Genomic DNA, 17,658 nt, shown 5'->3' on the forward strand with positions numbered 1-17,658 from the left:
TTTTGGTAATTTTAGAAACAGTTATTTCCGTTCACACATATTCGAGAGTTTCACTTCTTTAACACAATATCGGCGACACTTTTCAGAAACTAATCTCGTTTCGATCGTGAATCCTTCCAATTCCAGCAATCGTTTCCCCAACGATTTTCACAGTTTTTTATCCTCAAGGTTGTAACGTGTAAGAGTAATTGGGATCCTTGCTCGGTTTGCGAAATCATCCAGAAGTACACTAATTTCACGTTTGAAACTCTATCCTGATATTTACGTATTCGTCGGAGCGTTGGTCTTGCAAATACAAGATCACTATCCTCCGTAGTCTTCGTGCCAGTTAGTAACTTGCGATAGCTGTAGAGATGGCGATATTGTCCTTTCGTGATCGCGAGCGACAGCGTACTCTTATCGATCTTAAATCCTGGTAGGCTGCTTTTGACGATCCGATTGATCCAAGTTTGCGTCCGGGTGCGCCAATGTTCACGGGGAAGCGTCGTAGCGTCGAATCCCAACGATGTTCTCGGAGAATCCAGCGACGTTGCGGTCGACCCGACGAACGAGAGACAAAAGGGAAAGAAAGCGAGGAGAAAGGAGAAAAGAAACGTTTCGTTTGGCCGAGAGACGCACGTGGATGTTGGATGTCGAGCTAGGAAAAAGAAGAGGAAGAAGAAGGAAGAAGGCGAAAGAGAGAAAGAGAGAGAGAGAGAGAGAGAGAGGAGAGCGCGGCTGTTTAATGAGAAGCGGACGTTACCGCTACCGTGGCCTCGATTCGAAATTCAAATCTTATTATCTCGTCGATGCAATTAGGTGGGTTAGAATTGGAGGGCAGAAGAAGTGGGAGGGGTAAGTATCACGAAGGCAGCAGGGTATGCCCTTGAAAATTGAAATATCGAAATAATTGCGGAGAAATGGCGCGCGCCCGATCGAAACCGCGCGGGGAACGAGATTCGTGGAGCGTCGCGAGGACACGGACGAAGAGTGGACGCGGGCAAAGACGAAGGTAAGGACGAAGATGAAGACGAAAACGAGTATGGATACGAGCACGAGGACGAGGACGAGGTGGAAGCGTCCAGGATGACTCGCGCCCTTCCTTCGTACCGTGGTACGTAACGCGTTACGTGGAGGAAAAAGCCGAAACGATAGGAGAGTCGGCCGTGTTAGAGGGGCGACCGCTCGCCGTGAGTTCTTGTGGGATTCTGTCCACGAAATGCAGTTATCCCGGTGACTCTGCGGGGGGACAGAGAACGTTTAGAGGGGCTGCTTCCATGGTAGGGGGTTGTTGCCTGTAACCAGCGCTCCCTTTCACCCCCGTGCTCGGTCGGGCAACGGAAAGCACGAGGTTCTCCTCGCTTTACCCTATTGGATGCTCGAACGATGCGTTACCCGGACAACCACCAATCCTGGCACGTTCTCCGCTGCTCCGTCTACCCCTACTTCACCCTCAACATGGCGGATCTACCAATAAAAATTCCTCCGGAAAATAGCCTGCGAGCGATTTTCTTTCCACCTCGCCATCTAGCTTTTCCAACGACTCACACAAACGTCTGGCCAATATGTGCGTTACCACTACTGCCTGTCCGCGTGGGACGTCCCTTTCTACCAGTAGACCGTTCGCGTTCGCATTCGCGTTTCTCTCTCCGCCTCGTCCTCGTCCTAGTCCTCGTCATCGTTCTCATCGTTCTCTGCCTCCTCCTCGACTTCGTCGTCTTCTCTGCTTCTCCTTTTTTCTCTCTTGCCTCTTTCTCCACACCCTCTTACCAACCCTTAGCCTCCCTTTGCCACTCTCTTTCACCCTACCTCCTTTTTCCTTCTTTGCATTCGCAGACCCGTCTTCCTTTTTATTATCCCGTGGCAGATAGCTTTTTTAATTCTTTCCTCCTCCCCCTCCCCTCCCCTCCCCCCCGTTTTCGGTATTTGATCGTAACGTACACGCATACGGCTGACCCAACTAGTACGTGTGCGAGTCGAGAAACTCTTCGTTTCACGGCCGCGTGAGTCGTTTGCCTACGAGCTGAGTTCGACACGAGCTTGTAACGAATAGAATAGGTTTTTCAACGAATTTCCATCCCTGTCTTTGTGTTTTGCGCACAGCTTTTCGATGATTTGTAATTCCATGAACGAGTCTCCATCCTCTCTCGAAACCTGCGTACGGTACATGCGAAGTTTTACTTCGTTTCTTTTCGTCTGCTCTCTCGTTCAATTTTGCCCCTTCTTCCTACGTCGTCAAATAAATTTTTTCAACCTCAATTTTCATTATTTCGTTGTAACGTTAAATCCATGTCCGATGTTTTAATATGGTTCTTTCGCCGAATATCAAATTTCTTCCGAGCGATTTCTTTATTTATCCTTTATACTCTTCCTATGGTTTTCTCTTTGAATATCGATATTTGTTCGCGTCGATGATTTCTTTTCTTTCGTTCGAAACTTATACTTTGTTCTTACTTTCCGGCACACGTATAAGGAGTGGCTTTTCCACGAGATTCTCTTATTTTCGAACGTAGACACGCGCTAGATTTTTTACTCATTACCAAACACCGATACCTTCGGCGTTATCCGGAACGATCCACGTTCTCAGACGCATCTACGTCGGAGATAGATTCTCCTTTTTCGACGAATCTTCGCGGAACCCTAAGACTCGTCTCCTTGACGCCCTCTTCGTTCGACCCTCCTTCAAAACGAGGCGCCAGGATTCTCTCGCCCAAGGGTGAGTTCGAAGAAGCATGTAACCAGAGAGTATGAGGAGGGTTGCTATAAAGGAGGAACGTAAAGTTTCGAGAGCTTCAGCGTCTTCAAAGTTGCTCGAACTCACGGAAAAAAGTTGGTCATCGTTTTCGTCGCGATAGCAAGAATCAGTTCGTTACTCGCGTTGCCCATATTTAGGTCATCCTTCCTTTCACGATCACCTTGCTGTCTTCCAAAAAAGAGAGGCGAGAGATACAGGCAAATATCTGTTTATCTGAAAAGTTATGCTTCGTCGATAATGTAATTATAATTTTGAATGGAAGTTTCGGTAAACGTACAGTACCACGCCAAAGTACTTGAACGTACTGGTGGTAGAAAACATTTACTGCATATATCGTGTTATATAAAACATGGTGAAATTTCATTGACGCTGTACCTGTATGCGCTAAATAAATAATATTTTTATTTCTACTAACTGTGGCAAATGTTTTAATATATTAAGAAACTTTCCCCAACCTTAATAAGCGTAACGTGGATACTGGAAAAGTCAGAGAATTACTAACAAATATAGACTTGATATGTTTCTCTCGTATGATTTTCGAACGGTATCCATTTTTTTCAATAATTTGCGCATAAAACGAGTCGATTCGTCACGGTCGGGGTATATCGATTAAAATAAATATCTAACGACAGAAAATTATCGCGGGAGGAAAAAAGCATTCCTATGTATTCACGGTACAATAATGTTTCGTTCTATTTAATAGAGCTGCTGTGTACACTAACCGTGTATCGCATCAGCGTAACATAATTCAGTTACATAGTTATATTGAATATTTTAGCCGCAACTTCCCATGCTTTGTTTTACCGCCTACAATTCCGTTCGACGATGCAAAATTTTCAGGAAAACTCGTCGACATGCATCGAATGTCTGAAATGTGCAACGTCGATAAAAGCGTACGTTTTGTCAACGGCGTACAAAAGATGAAGTATCACGCTGAAGGCCGGCAATTTCGTCTCTTTGAATCGCACTTTGAAAACAGAACGCCCATCGCGCGTGTCGCCGTTTTTCAAGGCTGCAATTTCGTCGACAATAGTCGCAAAACTTACGGGTGGACAGAGTGAAAAGTCGGCCAATTCGAGACCAGAATTGTCCCCATTGAGGTTTCGCTTATTCTATCGATAATTATTCATTCAGACCTGCTTGCCACGCTCATGATCTCCGTTAACGTTCCCATGAGTCGAACAAAGTTTGTTTCAATAACCGCTGTCTTCCGCTTTTATGTTAACGATATTTCACATTTTTCGTTTCTGCCGAACGAGTAAAATAACCACGCGTATAGCACGAAGAACGCAAGAGAAAAGCGTATTTTTTGTTTTTCACACAAGAGTGTCATTTACCTGTGTCAATTAATTCTATTTAAAGAAAATTCTCTTTTCTAATCTTGTTGTTTGGATATTATAACTGATTAAACGGTAATAAATATTTTTTTATGACTCACATAGCACCACTGGTTTCTTATTTCTTATAATATTCGATAGAAAATGATAACTCCCTTGCAGAACAGTATCATGGAAAGACAAGCGAGTTTATCGCTGCTTTCGCATCTTATCGATTAAGTAGGGTAGTCGGATCACCCTTATGAAGCACAAACTGCATATGGTCCATGTAGACCGTAAAGTCGGCTTTCCAATCCGTAAGATCTGATCTAATCTAAGCGGTCTACCCCTTGCAAATTAAATCGGTGAAACGGCGACTATGTACAAACAGTGGTTTGAAGTTACATAGAAGTCCACCTGGAATTCGAATACAATTTCATAAATAGTATACCAACTATTTCTATGTAGACCATCGTGTTATGCTTAAAAATACATGTCCACTTACTTGTTTTTGACCAAAAAAAAAAAAGAAAGACTAATAATCCAAACTGAAACGTCCACATATTTATGCGATTTTAGTGGGTGTTCATATTTTACGAGCTAGTTTAACGCAATGCTATGATATATTAATTATTAATTAGTATGAGTGCCCGTATTAAAGAGAAACGCGTAACATTCCAAAATTGGAATTCTATCGTACCTTAAATGAAAGAAGAACTGGGATTAAAAAAGAGAGTAAAAAATGTTACAGTTCAAGAATACGATATTCTTTTGACGTTATAATGTATCATCGATCGTTGATAAAAATTGTGTCTCGATTCAAGCGATAATCATCCGTTGCCCATATGGGAGAACCACCCACTCATTTTCTCATATGACGCATAAACACGAGTTCGTAAATATGTTCGTTTTAAAAGTCTATGTCGTTTATTGCATCGAAAATATGTTCATCGCTGGATGAGACTTGCTTGATATTTAAATACTAACATTTGTAACGTATTTGATTAAACAACAGAATAATCTCGATGGTTTTAAAATAGAGGCCAAAGAGATAATCACGCAAGGCAGATTCGGCAACAATACGGGATAAAGATAACGTATAAGATGATGTAATATATTGTAACTTACGTAACCAAGTCCACTTTCTGCGCTAATAAGTTGAAACGAATAAACTACCACTGCTACGATAGCATAATCTCTTCTAAAATTAATTACTAGAAACCTCTTTAGAAGCTTCTCTTAATGAAATAGAAATAAAACAGTTTTATACTTCTCGTCAATTTTCGTGGATTATTATTATATCTTAAGGCGTGATTACCTTTCGTTACACTGTGTTCGACGATCGCTCGAGAAATTTCGAATTTACACTGCGAGAAAAGCGTAGTAATCGGAAGAAATTCTATACTATTGCTGACAAGGCATCAGGTTTGTTCGCGGCTAGTGTGACAGATTTCGACCACGCCCTGTCGATATGGTGTGCACCCCCTTTTCAGAATGTCCCTGCACCCTCGGTCGGTGCATCGAAAATTCACTGGCTTTGATCTACACGCAGTACCTCTTCTGGGATCGTACGTGTCGTCTCCGTTTAGACGAATGTTCGTCAAAGGCGCTCAGACATCGTGTATAAACTTTCGCTTTTTGCTTCGTTCGATGGAGCGACTCATTTGCACTTGAAGTGATCCGTAATCTAAGTACTAAAAACATCATCATTGCCGAATATTGGGAATTTACAAGAAACGTCTTTGAGAACATTAAAAGAATTAACATCAATATCTATAAGCTTCTAAATACCTTTCTTTGCTTGTTTACCGAACTTCTTTTTTCATTTTTACTTCTTTTCTTCCTCTTTCTTGTCTCTTGTACCTAAAAGTAATAAATTCCAATAATTTATGCAAATAAGTAATTAGTTAATAGATGATTAAATTAAGCATTTTTCACATAGTATACAGACCTTTTTTTATTTATAACGCAGCTGCGTAATACTGTGAATTAAAACTAAAGCGATGTCTGTGCGAATAATCTTTCTCTTTTTAAAAAGATGGGCGTATTTTTGGCTCTATCTTCGTAATTGGCCTATTCAAATTGCCAGCAATATTTTGACGCGGTTTTATCGGTGACACGTGCGGGGAACAAATTAGCAAGCACGTGCCGCTTAACTCTCTCTCTCTCTCCCTCTCCCTCTCTCTCTTTCTCTCCATATCTCTCTGACTTTTCGATAATAATAGGCACTTTTGTTCAATTTAAACGTTCCCTTAAGTGTTAAAGTGCCGCACGTACCATTGCCAAAGGTATAATCAGTGTATTATCGATATTTTGGTTCCCATTGATCAACACAAAATATTGTCCAATCAAAGTACGTTCTGCACAAAGAGGAACACGGTAATTCCAAATTGCGCATTAGTTACATATAGCATTAGATTGTCAAGTTTGCACCAAACAATGTCAATACATTAAAACGAAGAGTAGAACAGATTCGAGTGAAATGCAGATCGCGTTTTGTTATACAAAAATAAAAAATAATAAATCTCTGGACGATTTTGCATTTTTCTCGTCTTCTTTTTGTTCGCTCCTATTTTAACGGATAAAAAGAATATCTGGCAATAGCAATATCGGTTAACTATTTCATATTAAAATACGGTGGAGTCTCGGTTTTTCGAGTCCCGTTCGACCGAAGTTCCGTATTATCCGAGGTGCTTTAAACTTCACCGTAACTTAATTTTTTCGAAATTTTAATACGAAGAGTATTGTGAAAGCAGTTAATCAAACTTTCAACCGATTAAATAGCGAATGAAACCTAAATGCACGTACGACATTGCATTATTAAAATCTTCCTTACGATTTTACCATACGATTTATAAACCTTAATTAGACCTTTCCATATTATCCGAATTTTCGATTATCCGTGGTAGAGCCGGTCCGCGTCACGTCGAATAATCGACGTTCTCTTCGTTCCAGCTTACATGAAACAACACAGAAATCAGGAAATCAAGAAAAATGGACTTGCCATAGTTTCCCAGGGTCTGTCTTCTTACTTTATCTGAAATAAACGAAGGTTGAACTTTCTGGCCCATGCAACAAAAGCAAATAACATTCGATTCTTATTCCCGTTTAGTTCTGTTCTACGTTTTACTCTAAAGTCATTTTACTGAAAAACACGAGGCAAGAAGGAAGAATTCGATGAAGCGATGCGCGATCTAACGGAAAAACGGAGGTCGAAGCGTATTCCGAGAAGAAAAAGGAACGAATATGGGAAAAAAATCTTGGAGGAGCGTCGGAAAGAATTCTCGAACGAGTGGAAGAGAGGTCACATCCCGTGGAAGCCGATCTCCCAAGGAAACACCGATTCGATCTCTCGATCCTCAACACCGTTCCCGCTTCTAGTTTTCTTCCCTCCGACCCTCTTCGCCATCGTCATTCTCCGCCTTCGGTTCCCCTTTCTCTCTTCCCCATTTTCTTTTTTCCTCGCTCGCGTGTTTTGCCAAGAGCCCTCATGGGCGGAAGCGTCACGTACAGCTCTGAAACAAAAACGTAGCGACGTCAAATGCGATTACGAGAGCTGCGAGAGCAGCTCCAGAACGCGGATGCTGCGCTAGGTTAGGTGGAGAACGCGGCGAAGGGTGGGTAGAGGGTGACTAGAAAGGTTGGACCAGGAGAACGAGGGGCGCAGAACGATACGGGAAAGAGAGAAAGAGAGAAAGAGAGAGAGAGAGAGAGAGAGAGAGAGAAACCGAAGGAAAGAGAGTTCGCTCAGGGCTGAATCTATATATGTACACTGGCTCGCGAAAGTATTTGAACACTTACCATGAAAAACTTTTTATGTCCATATTGTGTATGTTATATAAAACATTTTTAAATTTCGCTATCTCTGTAACAAGACACGGCTGTCGCGATTATATTGGTCGGATTTGGAAGCAGCCGCAAAATGTATATAGAAATTGCAAGATCTTCATTGCAAACATATATTTGGTAGAAAGTTAGTGTGCAACATAAATATTCATCTTAAGCGTATGATAAGCATCAAGTATGGTCACACCGAATATCGATGTTTATTTGTATTTGTAATGTAACGTATAAATGACTATTTAAATAGTTGCACCGTCTACCTTGTGCATTCTCAGTCGCAAATTTTATGAATCCGACGATAATGGCTGTGCTCTACTACAGTGTTAATTCAGAATGCTTCGTATAACGCGCATAAAATATTCATAGGAGGCTCTTATAAGAGATCAACTGCTTTCGCGATCCCACTGCAGAGCTAGTGGAAATTTTCCCATTCGACGAAATAATTTTTCCGCTACGGTTGTTTCTCGGCCGTTTCGTCGCTCGATTTAAGATAAAAAAGTATCTTGGTAATACTTGAATATGCTATGAAACTCCCCTTAACCTTTTAACTAGAAACGTGAGTTAAAAGAAAGTTTTTAATAGCGTTAGAATAATCGTCCTTTCCTTTCTTCTTTTTTTGTTAAAGAGTTTTCGCGTTTATTTCGAATCTCTTGATATTTGTGAAACACATTAAAGCTTGATATCGTTTGAAAAGAATATAAATTGATTATTCTTTGATAAATGAAACATTCGCCGTTACAATGCATACGAAACTATAAAGAAGTTCGTAGATCGCATAAATAGAGCGCGTTAAATTCACATACGCGCCCGTATTATCCTCGTTTATTTCGAATCCGATTAATAGCAGAGAGCCATCATCAGATCCAGCAAGATGACGAGTTTAAATTTACCATTACACCAGTATACCATTTCTTGCCTCTTCTATTTTTCTCTAATATCATTTTATGACTAAAAACATACAGATTCTGAAAACACATTCCTCGCTGAATTCTTTTTATAAGATTAATCGCGTAATTAAATTTGCGGAATTGTAGTGTCACAGATATACACAATTTGCTTATTTATTTCCTAATTTACTTAGTACAATTTCAAACTACGACTCTTGTAACTCTCGTCCCCAGTTTGCAAATATTATCCTGTATCGAGTAACGCCTACGATTGTTTTATAATTTCCTTAATAACGACTTCCAAAAACCGTTTCACAACCAACTTTCAATTAGACCTTTAAAGGACAGCACGGGAATGCTTTAACTTTCCCGTTGATTATATCCGTTATTCGATTTTACAAGCATGCAATAAAATATAATACGCAGTACGTAAATCAATTTGTTGAAATGTTATTATATAACCTGCATTATTCGCAACACATTCTATGCATATATTTAAATATATACATACATACATACATACACACAGACATATGTGTTATATATATATATATACATATATACATATATATATATATAAAATATATATAATTTTATTCACATATCATTAAAACCGCATTTGAATTCTCTTCTCGCGCGACTCGTGCACAACATACCGAGAGGATATCGTTGAAAATAGAATTTGTTCGCTTCCATCGAGTTACATCGTGGAAACCAGGCGATATGCTAAAGATCCAAGGAGGGAGGGAAGTAGAGGATCGAGGGCCAGGGCTCCGAAACTCCGGTAGCCAGGTCTGGATTTGCTGGATAGCAAAGGGGTGGCTCGATAGGGACGAGGCAGGAGAGATGGTGGACGCTTATCAGGGGTGGAGAATTGTCGTGGATGCGGGGGTGGGTTCGGGGTTTGACTCTGCGAGAGCTTGGAGCAATGGCTCGGCCCGAATGTGTGCCTCCGCGTGTCTGTGCCTACCAGCTTGCCTGCCTGCCTGGCTGGTTGCTTGCGTGAGTACGTATGTACATTGTACATGCGTGCGTGCGTGCGTGCGTACGTGCGTGAAAAATCGATTGGTTCGTTAGAAGCGGCGAACCATGGCCAGCTATGATTCCTACGATTGTAAATGAAATAGTTGTTGTCTAGGCGAGAAACGCTCTTTCAGCTTTGAATAAAATAAAGTCGATTCGAAGACCGCAGCAGACGATCTTTAATCGACTTGAAATATTTTGCTTTCGATAATCGAGCCTCTCCAGAGACAAAGCGATCGGCTACGTTTTTCCGTAAATCTTCCTATCTCGTTGCGTACGTAGATAATACGATCGGTGTTCGATTCTCGAGAAGCGGGTGATTCGCATCCGTAAGTTCGTTTAACGTAAGCACAAATTATGCGAACGCTTATGTATCTGTGGGAAATTTAGGTAACAACTCCGTAGAATATGCGTAACAGGGAAAAATATACGAAACGTTTAAAGGCACGAAAGGGAATTAGCAACGCGTAACGATTGAAATTTCTATAACAAATATTAGGATCTGAAATATTAAAAATTCCGTGGGCAAAAAAGATACGGGAAGATGTAAGTTATTTTTAAGACGACACCCGTTAGAATTAATGTTTCAACGTTGGCGGCGGGGAGATGGTCGCCAAGCCTCCATTAAAAAGTTGTTAAACGCAGCCTGACGGCGCCCCGCGGCAAATTGGAACCCCATCATAAGTCTTCCTTGTATATAATATACATGGCTGTTAGAGCAAGCCATCTACAAGATAGCGATATCAAAGTAATTAAGTATTCGATGAAGATATTTTGATCGACCTTATGGATGAAACTGATATTAAGCAATGTATGTACACGCATAAAACACTTTCGTTCTGATAACATATCCGTTAAAACGCGTAAAAGAAACTCTTGACGATTTAAAAACACGATATTTGATTTATCGTATTGTTTTCCTGTAATCTTGAAATCCATTTTTCCAACTTTTTTCTATCTCGTTAAATTTTTTAAACGTTCTTCTTGCACGATGCTGTGCGATCAACTTGAAAAAACACAGCTTACCTTCTATCTTCTAAACTTTGATCGATGTCGGCAATTTGATTTTCCCATTACCATTTACATCGCACGTAGGTAATAACAAGGTATTAATCGTTTGTTTGTAGAACAATGAAATTTTTTTCGTTAAGCAACAAACTGATTTCGATACGCTCTTGTCTACGCAGCTTTATATTTTCCAGCGGTACTCGTGTACATCCTTTACACACCTTTTCCATTCCACGTACTTTTAAACCATCCTCTCTCCGAAACCCCTACCACTCCGATGCTTTTTACGTTGCTCTTTTCTTTTATTTTGAACCTCTCGTTGCTTCGGCCAAGAGTTTCTAGTCAGCGTTACGTAGAAAACGTTGAACTTGTTCGAGAGCTTTTTTCTCGAAAAAGCAGTCGTAGAGAAGACGAGAGATATGGAAGGAAAATGTCAAACAAATTTATCGCGTCCTCCAGACGCTAAACCGTAAAAAGCATTTCTTGCTTCTTTTATAATACGCTACCGTTCGAAACGTAATGATATAAACGCAAACGAAACGTAAAATATCGATGGATTACACGAAACACGATATGTTAACTCGAATTTTCTCAAAAATATTACTTCGTCGGACAAGTTGGAGATTGGTAACTTCCGAGCATCAATTTTCTCGCTCGAACGTTCACCAGGGTAGCTTTGTATAATATTATAATCGTATCATACCGTAAAAGTTCGCTAATTAGAAACTGTTAAACGTATAATGGGAAACTTCGACGTTCTTTTCGGTTGTTTAATTCATAATTCTTGCGATTCTCGTATCGACCGAATTTTTCAATATTTTTGCGTCTTCAAACTTTGCAACACCAAGCCACAAGAAGATTAACACGCTTTACCCTAGGGTTACTTATCCCTTCACTAGGTGATTATAAACGTCGTTCGGCTGAACTTTCCCGAAGATTGGTGGTTATCCTTCGAAAGATTATTTTGAGACCCGGTGGTTTGTCGTTCGTATACAACAACCAGAGGTCTGCGTTCGTGAGGATAAAAAATACGGAAGGAGCGCAGAAACCGCGACGAGTCGAAAAACCGCGATGCGGCATTACCAATTCCTTTCGCCCAACACGCATCCCTCTTTTTACGTACGCACGCGGGGTGGATGGGGTCAGCTTTCAGGATAACGTGGTTAAGAAAATGTTTTTAAAATAATTTTGCACTTAGCTCGATGCAACAAGCTGGACGAAGAAGTGGCCCGTGAATCGAGTCGAAGAAGAACGAAAAGAGAAAAAGGAAAAGAACGGGGCTTTATAGAATATATTGCGCTCTTTCCCCGCCTTCCACCTCTTACGTGCGTTTAATGACGAGAAAAATGGAACGCCGAGTGAACTTGCAATATGAAAATAAATCGTACGTTTACAAACAAAATTAACACGGCAGAATCTCTCCAGTATTTGAATTTTAATATCGGATCGACGAGAAAGTAATGTCGGATTTGTACATATAAAAAATAGATTAATTTACGCTGTTATTTAATCGATCGTTCTTCCTGATTATCCCTCTATTCCGTGGAAACTTCTCCGTGGCATCTTCCACAGCGAAACTGATTCTAATTGGAAAAAGTAAATTAATCTGTTTATATTCTTTCGCTTCAAATAATTTTACAACGACCGAAAATGGTGACAGAGTCTGATGACACCGCTCTACCGAACTGGCAGGACGAGCAAGAAATTAGCTGTCTCGATTAATATAGAATTTTAAGTTTAGAGGAAGATCAAGCGTTTTATAAATACAGAACATCGTCCTTAGAAAACGATTTTCTCGTGAACCGTAATATACGATCCACTTGAAGTTGGTTTTCTTGGTACGATCAAAAACCGACATTACTTTGCCACCAACTCAATTATTGTCTCACCGAAATCGCTTAATTTGTCTCGCGTATTCTTCGTATGATAATATGTTGGGCAATTATTTACGGGAACCTGGTTGAAAAGCAGGGTGCATTGGCCCTACCTGTTGACCCGGGCTTCGGAACTTTGCTCGGCCGCCACAAGCAAATCCTACGACTCTGCGTGTTTTTTTTCCCCCGAACAGAAATCCAGGTCACGCGCTTTTCATACAAGTATTTCGCCAGTTAACAGCAGTATTTTTTTTTTCATTTCGCGGCAGCCGCTCGATTGAGGTGTGTCGCATTCTGACGCATGAAAATGGCCCAAAGGGATGCGCCAGCCATGATCGATGCTCCATCCGATCGGAGACTACCGAAACTGCCCGTCAAATAATATATTCATAGCTTCCGGATGGTTGAACGCGACTCTCGAAATCCTCTGCCCCCCTCCCGCGTCGCCGCCCGCATCCCATGCTGCTGCCACCCTCTGCAACCACCCTCTATTCCGCGTATCACCCAACGCTGCATCCGCACGCAAATCGACTGTCGAATAATTATCGAAAATACACGGCTGAACAGCTTACCTCTCTCTCTTGCTCTGTGGCGGGAAGAGGAGAATCTCTCTTTCTCTCTCTTTCTCTCGTACTCTTCTCCTTTTTCTTTCTTTATCTCTTCTTCCGCCTTCCGTTGTGTTCTCAGTGAACTGAAAGATGAAATAAATTAAAACGAGTATTTAACTGCGGACGAGAAAAGTAACGAGACGAATACGTTCTATAAAAAAAAAAAAAAAAAATAGATAATTTATAGAAAGAAAGGAAAGATATATTTTTAGGAGGTAGAGAAGCTGTGAGACTTTTCTAACGCAATTTCGTTGATTTAAGTACATGTACTCGTTCTCATAAATATTAGAGCAGGGATTCGTAAGTATCAGACGTCAGATCAGGACTATTTCAAACGACGCTCGAAATTTGATATTTAATGAAAGAGGACTTCTTTGAATTAGATAATTAATAGCTTTTTATCGTTTTATTTCGTAATTGTAATTAACTAATGACATAATGTATAAAATTAAAAATGATGTTGCAAATCGAATCTTAATGGATCGAAAATGGGCGAAACTGAAATGAAAAGTAATGATACGTTAAATTTGTCACGAAATTACTTTCAAACGACCTGAATAAAATAGTACGGTAAGTACTTTCCCATTAATCGTAGCTTTATAATTAAAGTCAGCTGGACGAATTACAAGGAAATTATAGTATATCCATTTTCAAAGCGTTTTATATATTTTAAACTGATGCAATTATTACAAACAAAATGTTATTCTCTAGAGGAAATTTCAGATAACGAGCAGTTTGAATTTAAATAAAGTGTTGATGCGTAACAAAGCAAAAAATGGAAATTCATTAGAAGTTGAAGTACAACTTAATATTTATGTAGTCAATGGGAGTAGATACCTTCTGAACGACTTTTTAAATCTTTAATTAACTTCGTCCTGACATTTAATTAAGCTTTAAATAGTATTACGTTTAAACTAGCAAGCACGTTCCAAGCGGCTTTCAAATCATTCGCGGAAGTAATCTGGAAAGTTATGAAGAAACATGGAAACTTAATCCCTAAGTTTCTACCGAATATTTCTAGCACGTGAATTCTAAAAAAAAGCGACGTAAATACTTAAAGATATTCTATCGAAGAAATTTGGAATTACGTTTACATCGTGTTTTGAAAATACGCGAAATTATGCTTCGGCGACAACGATCAAATCAGTTTAGTCTTGATTAAACTAGTTTTGATCGTTAAATAATTAAATTTTATCGTTATATGACAAAAGTAAAATTAGTATAAACTACTAGTACACATTTTATACTAAAATTTACCTTAAACGAGTTACCTTAAATAATCTAATTACGCAAAATATGATAACGAAAATAGAAAATAAAATATTGACAAATAGATACTCCTTTACGTAATGTTTTGCAAGTTGTAAAGGAGACAGAGGCTCGTCACACAGACGGAACGCATTCCCTAGGCGGTATACCGTTCATCTAGATATCACGATAGGAGGTCCTGTTCGTTGTAATCGGGTAGAAAACTCAATCGCGATCTGACTTTCGCATCAGTTGATCCACTCGTTGTTATTGATTCGATTTTGAATAGGTGGTTACAGATAAAGAGAAAAGATTTGGTTTTTCGGTGTACCACGAGCAAACAGTCCTACGACAGATTGTTGGTCCTCGTTTTAAAGAACTGTTCTTCCGTAGCGATATTCTCGTAGCGTTTTTGTAACAAGAACGTTGTAATTATTCGTACGCGCTTAGATAGGACTTAAAACGTACAAGCCGAACGAGAAGATACACGCAGTTGCTGTTCTCTGCAAATTAATCGAAGGACTCTTCGTGTGACCCTGCTTTTCTGGGGCACGTGCCCATGGGTATCGGTATTTCGGGGTACGTTAATACCTCACTATCCAGACGGATAGAGAGAGAACAGAGCGAAACATCCACTCCTGTACATTGTTTGCGGCTTGGAATCAATAAAAGCATAGCTTTAGGCGACGGTGGTCACCATGGCAACCAGAGACCCATCCGTGTACCTTGCTTCTCTCTCCCTCGTCTTCTCTCTTCACACACATACAAACATACATACACTCATACCCGTACACGCACCCTTTCCTCTTCATTCCTCTCGCAATTTCTCTCTCGTTCTCTTTCCTTGCCTCTCTTCGTACATGTATACCATACCTATTCTCCTTCGTTCTCTGTTCCTAACTCGTGAACGTCTCTTTCCTTTCTCCTTTTTTCCTCCCGACTCTCTCTATTTCATTCCCTTTTTGCCATTTTCTTTTTTCATCTTTTTAACTTTGATCCTTGCACACGTAACGTCTAATTCTCTGTTTTCCTCTCTATTCCCTGTTTTCGCATACTTTTCTCTCCCTGTGTTTTCCCCTTCCTTCATTTTCCTTTGCTCGTTCACCCTCCGGCCGCTCTTCCACCTTTCCTTTGAACACGTTAGCCATATTTTCGCTTTTCCACCCTCTCTCCTATATTCCACCGATTCTCTATTCCGTTCATCTTCTCATTTCTCTCCCTTTTTTCGCTCACCTTTTCTGCCTCTATTTTGTCCGCGTCGGCGCAAACCGAACGCACGGTCCTTTATTTTCTGAACTGTCGTTCAACTACACATGTACATATTATATATATTATATATATATATTATATACGTGTCTATATTATAACTCGTTTTTGATTCTCCTGTTTTTAATTGTCTCTTTGTACTTGCAATTCGTTAAAGCATGTTTCTATGTATCGATCCTATGGGCATTTACTTTTAATTATCTTTAGAATTGACTTCGTGGTCACCTTTCTGTCGCTGCACCTGAACATAAATTTTCAAATATATGTACAGTGAATCACGAAAGTATCTGAACAGTCAATTATTCGTTACAATTGACAAACCACAATATCTAAAGGTTAGCTTGACAATAGTTTGACAATGAAATATCAGCATTCTGCTATTTTATCATTAGGAACTTAATGAAATAATCGGTTAGTGAAAAAAAAAAAAAAAACGAATAAGAGATGTCTATACCTTCATTTTCAGCCAATTTTTTATCTTGATGGATTTTGCCGCATCTCACAATTTTAGGAAAAAATGAGCCATCATAGAAAACCAAAGTATAATGTAATTTATACAGCAAAAGTGCATCGAACACAATGTAAAATATATCGACAATGAACAGAAAATATTTTTCAAAATGTATTTTATTTTTAATACCGACTATGTGGTAAAGAATATCGGCTTAAATCAACTGAGAGCTTCATTTTTTCAACTCAAGAGTGAAAATAATAATTATTTTCTTCTAACAAAAGAAAAATAATTAAAGTATATTAAATATATTAATTGAATACAAAAATTTGAATTAAAAATCTAAATTAAAAGAGCTTTTAAATTTTAAGTATCATATATTATATATGTAATACAACATACTTATGTATACTATATACATATATATATGTTTACTTAAATATATAAAATATACGATAAAAGAACATTAATTACGTGATCTACAATCAAAATATTAAAATACATAAAAAAACAAGAATCAGAAAATAAAATTACAAAACAATTTTTTACCTACAAAATGAAGGTTGATTGTATTTTATAGACAATAATTTGTACAATAAGGTGATGAAATAGAACAAACTATTCCATTCCAGTTTAACGTATTTTCTTAAAATTTATTGAGTTCTTAAAGAGTTGATCCACTGAGGACCGAGTAATGATAGAACGCGTAAATTTGTATGACTTCGAAACAAGGTAGTTTATCATAGTGTAATAAAAACTTTAATTCGAACTTCATAAAATAAAAGAAAAGTAGACTGAACTTAACTTATAACCCACATTATTGTAATCGCGCATATTCCAACGATACCATTTGAGGGTTAGGACTGTTCACACGCAGGGGTAATGACTCTTCAATTTTTAATATGCATTGGATCCTTGTTTCCGAAAGATATTTTCTATAAAGTTCAAAAGTAAAATAACCCGCTCTAAGGAAAAACGGTAGCGAGCAACTCTTCAAATACGCAAACTCCATAAGGAACGTCGATAAATGTCACGCGCTTTACAGAAGTGACAACCCAGTTGAAAACATTGTCGAAAAGATCGACCGAGAAAAATCGAACGAAAGTTCGACCTATATTCGCAGGCCAATAACTGATAGATAGTCCACGGTAAATCCAGGTAAAAAGCACGTTCTACTTATTAATTTAATTACGCGTATTAAATTCATACGATTTAAGTAGAAGAGAATATTCATTTGGTCTCGTCTCAAATTAAGGTTAGGTTAGAATAACCTGATCCGAGCTAAAATAGGGGTTGACTTCTACTTCTTCGATTCGAGATTACGTTTCGATAGTCACGGATGCTGAATCTTAAAAGCTAGAGGGCGGGTTTTTAAAAATATACATTATCGCTCGAAAGTA

General features: G+C 39.1%; 1 long non-coding RNA gene across 1 annotated transcript; it reads right to left on the bottom strand.

The window, feature by feature from the left end:
• Nucleotides 1-2,455: 2,455 nt before the first annotated feature.
• Nucleotides 2,456-16,509, bottom strand: LOC138185763 (uncharacterized). Its single transcript, XR_011174707.1, has 6 exons — nucleotides 16,262-16,509; nucleotides 15,415-16,048; nucleotides 13,258-13,376; nucleotides 5,989-7,565; nucleotides 5,842-5,899; nucleotides 2,456-5,744 (listed from the first exon to the last, which is right to left on the bottom strand). It is a non-coding gene; the product is annotated as an uncharacterized LOC138185763 (long non-coding RNA).
• Between the last annotated feature and the right edge of the window lie 1,149 nt (nucleotides 16,510-17,658).

The sequence above is a fragment of the Bombus flavifrons genome, chromosome 12 (genome assembly GCF_040668555.2).
Source record: "Bombus flavifrons isolate JBK064 chromosome 12, iyBomFlav1_principal, whole genome shotgun sequence".
NCBI classification, from domain to species: Eukaryota; Metazoa; Arthropoda; class Insecta; order Hymenoptera; family Apidae; genus Bombus; species Bombus flavifrons.